Source organism: Scophthalmus maximus, chromosome 20, assembly GCF_022379125.1.
Source record: "Scophthalmus maximus strain ysfricsl-2021 chromosome 20, ASM2237912v1, whole genome shotgun sequence".
Taxonomy (NCBI): domain Eukaryota; kingdom Metazoa; phylum Chordata; class Actinopteri; order Pleuronectiformes; family Scophthalmidae; genus Scophthalmus; species Scophthalmus maximus.
This window is the reverse complement of record NC_061534.1, coordinates 10,670,324-10,681,604: the sequence shown is the minus strand read 5'-3', so window position 1 is coordinate 10,681,604 and position 11,281 is coordinate 10,670,324.

The window sequence follows — 11,281 nt, the reverse complement described above, 5'->3', positions numbered from 1 at the left end:
AAGGTTACTCTTAACACAGTGTGTGTGTTTTGCTACCAGAGATAATGTCATAATAATTTGGTGGCTGTAGATCTGTAGCTGTAGAGCTTGCATCTGACACATTAGGGGAGCCAAGAGAGTTTATTGATCACATCTCATACAACAAAGGCATTTTCAAATCACTTTACACAATGTATAAATTAAGTTCATCATCAGCCATCTTTGCTTTTGACACAGAATGACTTGCCCATAATTACAGCAAGACCTCTGTCATAGTTTTTGGATTTCGTAAACATAGATGGGCCCTCTTAACATTTACTTTTATCTCACTTTCCACAACATATAGATTCAGGAGGTCACATAACACATTTACTTATTGAATTGTTGAATCTGTTTGTGTAAAGAATCAAGGGGACTATAGATGCTTGGCTGCATAAACATGAATGTAAGTGATTTGTTTATGATTGAGATCAGTGATTTAAACAATTAGATCTGAAGGAAATAACTGTGAAGATTAAACTGGAGGTGCTCAAAGATTGAGCCTTGGGGAACTCTGCATGGCGTGTTGGCTCTCCCAGATTAAGATTTTCCCAAATTACATAATGCATTTGATCAATTATTGTTAATATTACCTAAAATTGCATTCATTTCCTGGACACTTACCCTAACCCTAGCCATAACCACTTCTTTCATTCCTTAACATTAACGTTAACAGGGACATTGGGGGCAAGTTTATTCATATAGCACCATTTAGACACAAGATTAAAGTGCTTTAGGATAAGGCCTTTGTCTCCATGAGGACTACTGTTCCCAACAAGGCTAGTGTTTAAACCATAGAAATCCCAAATAGGTACAAAATCATGAACACACACACTGTCACATAAACACACACACAGAAGCATGTGCTTATTGTATATTGCGTACTGGATTAGCTTACTAGCTGGGGCCTTTGGACAGGTGCACATAGTTTAAGGTCCAACATTCACTTAGTGCTTACTTTCTCATATCCCCTGCCGTCAAAATGTCATGTGACACTTGATTAACACTGCAGTTGAGAGACTAGCTGAATGGAATATGTGAATGTATAAGTAGTCCTGTCAAACCGCTACTCAGCTCAGTTTTATTGTTGTCAGAATGAGGATTACCCCATACCTTTTGTTGTACCCTTAAAATAACATTTTTTTATCCTTTTATTTATACATAATGGAGCTGATATTGGATCTTATTTTACATCAGGCGTCCACACACAATATTTTCTGAGTTTTCTGTCTACCCAATACGAATGCCACTGGGCAATGCTAATAGATAAAGCTGCACTATATGAACACAGACGGGTGACAAATTAAAGGACAAACCACCAAAGTGTTGAGTTTACAGTCAGTCTGGGCCACCATGAGCAGCCAGAACAGCTTCAATGCACCTTTTGATTGATTCTTTAATTCTCTTCAACTAATGGAGGTAAATTGTATTGCCTCATTCAGTGATTTGATGAACATGGTGGAGAGTACAGTCTTGCATGTGGTACCAAAGTCTGCGAAAGCCATAGCACAAAATAAACCTTGAGCCCTATGAATGGACACCCTGTTTCTTCTTTAGTTTTTCAGGTTTTTCTCGTAATTTGTCACCATATACTGGACATTAACAATGATCAAATGATTTTATTTATTGTGAAAGTTTTTGCTATAGTATTTTCATCTTATAAAGGACTAATTACAAACTACCTGCTGTAGAAGAGCATTTAGAGGTGTTGGTGGAGTTGGATGAGATGAAATTAAAGCTCAAAGTGATGTGAATGTTGGACTTGAGTCACCAGAAATACAATGCCAAATGATTGATAATTTTGCTTCATTTTTAATGGATGTATGAACAGATAGTTATTTGCCAACATGCTCAAAATATGAAGGTGATACGTGTTCTTTCCGTAACTTCTTCCAAAGGAAAATAATGCTTAAAATGTTTGCACAATCTATAATTCTATTCTAATAAAGTTAATGTTTTACCTGTTGATACCTCATTAGGGCTAAACATTTCCCCAGGTTGTGTTTCACTTGGCAAGTTGCTTTATTTCCCCAACATGCTGCGTCTCCATTAAAACAGGTTTTTTGTTTCACCTCTCAGCATAACGCCTCACTGCAACAACCCATTCTTGTGTCGTCCTGCTGGAGAGGTCTAATTTCAGAGTTCTATGTTTTATTGTTGTGCATTCTTGTGGGAATATTTTTGTAAAGTGCGTTATATTACGTTTTAGGCTGCAGTTTTGACGAATGCAAGCCTGATCTCTGGCTTCTTATGTGTTTAAATAACGTACCTACAGTTTGGAGTTATAACTTATTGTTGTATTGAATGTTTTCTTTCTAAAACACATCTGTTTATTAAATACCTTGAGCAATTTATCATTCAAATGCAATCATCTGAGCAGAGACACTCTTGATGAATGTGTTTTTTTTTCTTCTTTTTACATGTATTTATTATTCTTCCATGGCATTTGCTGCTTCCTCACTTCTTAATCGAGCCTTGTGCTCACCTCCTGATAAGATTTGCTGCTTTCAAGAGGGCATATACTGTGACCTGTCCACTCAGAATGTAAAGCACTCTGATATAGGCGACTAAAACGAGCGAAATCAGCTACATTTTTCAAACAAATGGCCCAAATTAAAATTGTTTTTTAACCTGAGAAACAGTTGCACCAACCGTAGATTCACTGAATAATTGCTGACCATATGGTTTCAGGACATAATACAATTCTATTACCTTAGATGCTCAACTTTTTCTCCAACGTTATCACAACACACCAATGGGAGGTTTTAGTTTGTATCCTGCAATGCTGCCTTAGAGAGGTGTAATATCCCAGCAGGCCTTTGTATTTCTCATCATCATCTCCATCTTTACTTGTGCACTCATTACATTTTGATGCAGTGACTCCAGCTGTTACTCGTGCAAACCATTTAGCTCAATAAAAATCTCACACTTCAAGTGATTGATATAGCATGAGCACCTGCCAAAAATGAAAGGGGCTTGTCATCAGCGTGCACATTTGTATATGTGATTTGTTTCGTTTTGTCTGCTCACTTTATTTAACTTCACACTTCTGAATGTGGAATGCATGTGCGCCAAAGTGTTGGATAAGTGCAAGTGTCTTTTTTTTGTATGAGTATGAAAACAACAGAGATGATTGTGAGCATCCAGAGACAGTTTGTCTAAGCTGTGCCACATTCTATCGCTTTCCAATGATTAATATGTAAACTGTGTTAAGGAAAAAAATGAAGCCTCTATAGTAGGAATCCATTAAAAACATATTTTTTTAAATATTTTTCTTTGTTTGTTTGTTTTTTTTCTGCTGAGCAGGCCTGACAGGAGGCAATGCTTGACAGCTAGCTCCTGGTAAAGTAACCCAGTTGTTGTTTTATCCTTTTTAATTATGAAGAGGAGAGCTCATCTCAAAAGAGAGAGAGATTCTTCCACAATGTCAGCCATCCTAGCTTCATTATTCTTCTCTAACCTGGGTGTACACGGAATGCACTCCCATATTTATTTTCCATTTACAAATGTGAGTTACTTACAAAGCTCTCTTACTCCCTTGAAAAAATAAATTCCATTTATGTCTTCCATAAAACTATGCCATTAAGCACAAGTACATAAACTTGGCAAAACGGTGAGGGACCAAGCACAACAGATTTTGATGGACGTAACTGGGTCACATAGTTTATTGATCATTGGGAAGATGGCAATTGAAAGCGGGGTGTTATGTTTTTCCAAATAAACTTCATGAATTCAAATCTTCCCAATTTGTAGTGATTCCAAACATTAGTAGGCAGTACTGGAAATATATGAGGGACCTTTTAATGATTGAGATTTTGGCCTAACGGGACAATGGCAGATTAACCTACTATCCACATTTGATGTTACATTCCATGAGAAGACATTGCAATTTTTTCCTCAGTCAGATTAATCATTTCATGTAAGTCTTGGATAATTAAAGTGTTTTATCCCCGTGACATTTATAATGTCCATTTCCCTCTTAGTAAAGGGCAGGGGGACTGATTAGTTCCCATTCAATTTACATCTCATGTTGCTGTTGAAATCCTCAACGATAGATTAGAGAAGAGGTTGAACACGGAACTGAAAAAGTTATATCACAACCCAAAAGAGATGTGGTATTTCCTGAATATATGTTGATTTGATGAATTACTTGCATTTGATTCCACTAAGGTTGATAATATCAATGTATCAATTGGCTACGTCTGACTACATCATCAGACTTGTGCAAACCAATGTATGCCATGTCGGTGTGTAGGGGAACAAGATTATTGGTTTAGCAATCTGCAACATGACAAAACAGGACTTGCCATGTTTTTCTATAACGGAGGGAAAATTCATAGCATATTTTTTATACCTGTTTAGCTGTAGTGTGTTCATATTCTGACTTCAAAGACTTGAAAGGCAGCTGAAGAGAGCCTTTAACTGGAGAATCATTTTTTTTTTCATTTGTTGCACAGGTGTGAAAACATTGCTTGTACATGAAGTGGCATTGCACACTTGGTTTTAGAATGACTGGAGACAAACGGCTGACACATAGACACCGTTTTCATATTTTCCAGTTTGGACAGGTACAGTTGGAATATATATCTGGGTTTCTGTATGACAGAAAACCACCAACTTGCACAACTCCAGTCACCCATGGGTCTCAGCTGCAGTGCTCACCTGGCATACCATGTCTTTCACATATACATTTGAACAAGAAAGTCAGTCACCAAGGACAATTGACCACTTACTTTTTTTTCGTGTTCTCCCTGTGTCTGTGCGGCTTTAATCTGGGTGGTGCCGTTTTCTCCCCCCCAGAAAACACACACGTTAGATGATATGTATAATTCTGAATTGCACCCAGGGGTGTACAGTTTTTGTCCAGCGATAGAAAAGCAGCACTTCCAGGAGACACCACATGAGTCCCTTCATTTAGAAAATGAGAGCAGTAGAACAAAAATCAAGCAGTGCAGAAAATGGATGAAGGTAATGTGGTATGATCAGATACAGATTAATTTTAAAGTTTAGAAAAATAAATACTAAAAGTTTATTTATTTTTTACTTACGGAAAAGTCACCACTCATCTGCTCTGTGGGTTCATCCTTTGCCAAGTCCAATGTTCTTGCCACTTTGAATGCGGCAATATAGTCCATCCTGCTCTCTGCTGAGCAGAGTCACTGGCCTTGTTAGACATGGGGTCAGAAGTACATCCAAGTGTAAAAATACTTAAATATATTTAAAAAGTGGGACAAAACTAAATATTAATGAAACCATACAAATAAAATAGCTACCTATCAGGAATCAAACAATAACACAATGAAATAGGAAATGTAAACCATTTGGATCGGACTTAGTCTAATAGTTGGTCAAGCCAAAGCTGAAGCCACTGGAAACAAACAAGAAAAATAGTCACTAGTGGGCTTTCCTGCAATCAAGGTCTGCATTCATACACATACATTAACCCTATCCAATCATCACTTCTCATGCATTAAATGGCAGGGGTGCCTTTTAAGAAATGGCACAAGACAACACACAATGAAAGGGAAAGGAATGAAAAGTAAAACCATCCCATGGCCCACTTCTTGAGTGCTTTCTGTTGCCCAGCAACTGACCTTGTCTCATTGTGTATGTCTCGCCAGACGTGGGGTTTTGAAAGGGACGAGCACTTCTAACTCTGCCCGTCAATGGAGAGCAGAGAGTTCGACATTCATACCTTTTAGCTGGAAGAGAGTTGATGAAAATTTGCTAAAAGAAAAAAACATTTGTGTAACCTTTTTATTTTGTGTCCTTTCCAAACTTGTGTTTAATAATCTTTATAGAATTTCAGTGGTGGTAAAGCCTTGTTCCACTGTGTTGATGAAAGTTGTTTGTTAGTATTCCCATTCTATCCCTCCCATGTATCGTATTGCATTGCTTAATGTATATAATAAGGAACTTGAGCTGGGTGCAAACAATCTGAAACAGGGAAAATATCTCAATGCCATGATTGGCGTTAAAATTAGCATCAAAACCTAATCTCTTTATATTATAATTTCCAACTTTAATATACAATCGTGCTCTTTGCAGAAAACATACTGGTATGAAGCCAAATCTGTCACAAATAAACATGTCAAACTAATGACTTGGTGGTGTCTCAACACTGACCCACCTCACCTTTGCATAGTAAAACAGCTGAATCCCAACTGGAGTTTGAAATGTGGACCGAACAGATTCAGATATAATGGGCACAGTAGCCATAACAACTATTAATATTTCAATATTTCAATATTTCACTACCCGTCAAATGCAACTGTGTCAGGTCCCTCTGAGAGCTTTTTGGCAACATAAGATTTGTATTATGGAGGATGCTAGCAGTCCCATGGCTCTATGAACATCTTTTTTGTAGTCAAAAAAAATCTGCTTTGTGTCATGGTGGTGTCATCTCCTCTGTTTGGTCAGAAGACATGACTTGTGAGTGCAGACTCCTTTGTGCAGAGGAGCAGGCTAAAGGAGATGGGTATAGTTTATAGTCCACATTTCTGTTGCAGATAGTGAAAGCACACTGAAAACATGTTTAGTCCACTTCTACCAGGATTAAGGGTCTGAATATAACATTCAGGCATTCCAGCTGAGAAAAGCACCTCGTAAGCTTCGAGGAAAACATCTCATAAGCCTGTGTGCAGCTGGGATAAACAGGTACAAGCCATTCAGAGACACGCTCCAAACACGGCATCAGACGCACATCAGAAATAGACTGGTCCAGCTGAACAGGAGAGGATTCTGCCACCAAGCCAAGTCCTCTGTGGAGAATGGGGGGGTATGAATAGCTTGGAAACTTCCCTAATCTCCCCGTCAGAATTCCAAGCCAAGCTGGTGAGAAGGAGGCATAGTCCTCATTCCTAGTGAGGCGGATGTGCACTATGATCTCCCAGCTATTGTTTGTGGCAAACATGGGAACTTTATAGAAACAAACAGTTGACAGATTATAAAGGAATCCTATTGAAATCTGGCAAGTAAATTGTTCAGCAATATGTCACATACTGATAGGCGTACACTCTTAAACTACACTCTAATATTCAATTATCATCATTAATGGCCTCACCTAACCTTCTAGGCTTAAATCTGTCATAGCTCCAAACAAATTCAACAAGAAATGTGTATATATATATATATATATATAGAACAATTATTAAAAACATCAAAAGCATGGCACATATTGTTTTAGAGCTGATAATTATAATATTATTACAATTATTTTGTAATTGGTATACATTTATATTTCAGGTCACCCCTTTGAGGTGATAACACAAGGCGTTCTCCACGTCAAATGAACTGTTTATTGCTTGTCAAACTGGGAACCATACCCCTGAATATACAGTACGTCTGCTACAGGGTCGGGGAATCAAATCAAAATCAAATCAAATGGACCCTGAGAATTAGAAGTGCATCCATCTGCTTCAAGCTTCACTGGGATAAGTCAGTGCTATTGTTATTATAAGTCCTGACATTCAATGCTTTGCTGCAGTGATGGTGTTTCCTTTTTTTTTCATTACAAAGGTCATTTCTATATATAACTACTAATGAAAGACACAGAATCCTGTTTTCCGTTGAGGTCTTATTCACAGTTACAGTTTGTATTCTAAAAATTTCAAATTCCATTTTCAGAAGACCTAAGGTTTTTTATATCGAGACATTTTTATAATATAATTATTTCAAATATCTCACCTGAAATGCAGTTTAGATTTAATGCAATTCTTGGCCACTACCATTTTAAATGTTGTAATAAGAGACTGAGTGACAAATTGACTCCCCTAATTTCATATACAGCACCTTTTTATCATGTTGTAAACTTATTGTATTTTGATTAATTTCAAATTGCTTGCTTTGCTTCAGTAGAGTGTGAAATGTACTTTCCCTTTTGTATTTTTTTCAATTCTATGATTGTGAACAGGGGGGAAGAGTATGGGGTGGGCAAAGAGAATGAACACATGGGTGTCTGGTGTAATTAAGAAAACTGAAGTATTAGAACAGGCAGTGCCTTCACCAGCTATAATTCATCAAACATGGTCTTAATTAAATTGTTTACACAGATGTCTGCATGCTGGTCCCTGCAACAGTTATTCCATTATATCGACGCAATATTATTACTGGACTCGTAAGAAAAGTTTGGCGTGGCTGTTCACTACACCATAAAATAGAGAAATTAATTCCTATTTCAGATTAGCTAAATTCATTCAACGTCCTGTATCTGTTTTGAAGTTGCATTGAAAAAGCTTCTGTGTAGTGGCAGCGGTAATGTTTACTCATTAAATACCTCACTGCCAGGAAATATTTGAATGTTGATCCTTTTTAAACTGTATTTGAAACATTAAATATAAAAAAATACAATTATAAATATATATATATACTCCATCGAAGTAGGTTAGTTCTAAAATATATTTAAAATATATATTTTTTCCCTTTTTCAAAGGAAAATTCATAATTTTAGTATTCTGTTCATTACATGATGTGAGCCTCCACACACAACATAGTCAACGGGGCTCCAGATGAAAGAAAAGCGGCTCAGAGTCACTTCCCTTTTCAGCCAGTTAGCGAAACACTGAATCTTTAAAGTCTGAGTCACACCCTGTCACTGCCACGGGAGGAATGTAACCGCTGTCTCAATCACTCTCTTTTATTAGCCCGGACCAGACCAGCGGTCTGCCTGCCCTCATTCCCACTGTTATCTCGGGGATTAAGGGGCTTGCTGTCTTTGACCACCCTCTATTCGCCTGTCCACACAAACACTCTGTGGACCTCAACGAAAACACAGGCATGGAAGCATACACTCGCCCACACATGTATTTAGAGGGAAAGACTTACCCGGTGGAGTTAGAGGGGAATGACTGATCTCAGATAGGGATTTGGTTGGATATAGTTCTTTTTTTTTTTTCTTGTGCTCTAAAACTTTAGAACAACTATTACGAGTTAGAGTGCAGACCATATTGTTTAAGAGAAGAAAGGGGGGAAAAAATAGTAGTATCCTCTTCAAAGCTGCAGTTTTTTTTTCTTCTTTTTAGCCAGTTGGGGGCAGAATTACAAAAGCACAATGCAGCCGAGTACACCACTGTGTGTCCACACTGACCAACATTGCATTGTTTTGTTCCCTCACCCTTGTAGCTCATTCTGCAACCATCACTCAGCTCTGTACTCAGTGTTCGCTATTATGATCAGACGTCACAAATCATTCATTTGTGATGCGATGACACAAATGAATTAATACAAGCGCCCACCAGTGATGAGCCACTGGAAGATATTAATACACATGTTTTAGACACAATGACCAGAACACAAATGGGACTTCTAAGCAAACAACAAGCTTTTGAGTTGACACTTTGCATTCTTTGGTCTAGGTTAATGTAATTACATGAATAAAACACTTCAACTAACCCGGCCAGCCCTAACATAAGCACTTTAAACAAATTTCCACTCATTCAACGAACATGGAAACAAGATGTGCATACAAAGCACTACAGAAAAATATGTTTATTTATTTTTCATATGATCCATCAAATGTTCTGACAGTGAACTACTTTGACTATCAACAGACAGCCCTGACATAATCACCTGTTTTCATATTATTTTTGTTTAATAATAATAATAATATATTGGATTTATAAAGCGCTTTTCATGTACCCAAAGCGCTGGTACAAAAAGAAAGAAATAAAAGTTTACCAGCTGTCAAGTGGCTTGATGAAAGTGGAATTTGTAGGGCATAAAAAAAAAACATGTTCTAAAACAGGCTAACAGGGCTAATCACCTTGAGCAAACCCTATACTAAACAGTACTATAATAGAAAATGTCAATTTGTCCAACTTTGGGAAAAAATAGATAAGAAACATTCCTTCTTAAATATACGAAAGTGACACCATGAACATCGATGTCTCACAACTCCATTAGGGACTCTTATTGAGTACCACGGTAACAGCACAAATTTGTATCGATTTCTGTAGCATGAACCCATCAATATTCTGTAAAGAATGCTAGACTGCACTCTTATGTTGTGCATGTGAAAATGCTATTTAAAACATATCCCATACGCATATGAAGTCATATGCATTTTTAAATATATCCCTCTATGCATAATTATATGGCCATCCAGGATTCTTATCACTCGTCGTCTTTCTTCGAGGTTGTCATGGGTCTCTGTTATATCTCTGCCAACAGCATCATCAGTATGACTTGAAAGAACACTATCAGGTGTATGTCTGCTTGGACAGTGCCGTGCTCTGTAAATCCTGGATTTGGCTTCATCATCTTAGTTTCCAGTTATCAAACACAGAAGCATCAGGCAATATTCAACATCATCTTCCATCTTGACTGGAGGGGTATCAGGCTTTGACTCTATAAACATATTGTCTGTTTTTCTTATGAAATGTAAGTCACTCATGTTGAAGGGGTGAATGTATATATGCCATATATGCCCCTTTTTTCTCTAAGTAAACCCAATTACATGATGGTGATGATTACAAGAGAACATGATCAGTTATTTGTAATGTGAGAAAGTTCAATTGCAGCCTTTGAGAAAAAATTATATGCTGTTGTTTTTCTTAGATCTAAGATTAAAAAAAGCTCTGTTCAACATTTACTGACAGCTGACAGGCCTTTATACTGTAGAGGGACCAATGAAATTACCATTTGTTTTGCTTCAAATGCTGAAAGCTGTAATTAACTGGTTTAAGGATTGATGGAAGCCATTGTTTAATGAAAGTTTGACAAAAAACAGGAATAATAACAATTTGTCCCTGCACGACCCATCCAGCCAGCACAGCTGTGCACGGCAAAGTGACAGCTTGACAAGGCTTATGCTTCAGAGTTTTGGTCAGATGCTAAAGCCATAAAACTGACCTTGTAATGGTTTGTTTCTCTACTATCAAGGTCTGGTGTCAAGTTACTCACATCCACAACAGGGAGAAATTTTGCCGCAACATTTAAGATGCCAAACAGCAGCGGCTCTAACCTTGAGGTTACCATGAATGTGATAGGATTAAATTACTCTTGGGCAGGAAAGTGGTAATGATTGATATATATGGATTTATACAAATGTTTTTTGTGAGCAAAATGACAGTAATGATTACCAGTAAGTAACCCATCCAAGTGAAGAGGACAGCCAATGAAGTAAAGCATCGAGGCATTTCACCATTTCTCATGTTTTGCACAAATTACAATGAGGGTAATACCTGGAATCTTACATAGTGTTTGATGTGTCTGTACAAATATTCTTTTGGCGCTTCTTGCAGGTCTCGTTCTTTTGTTTCTGTCG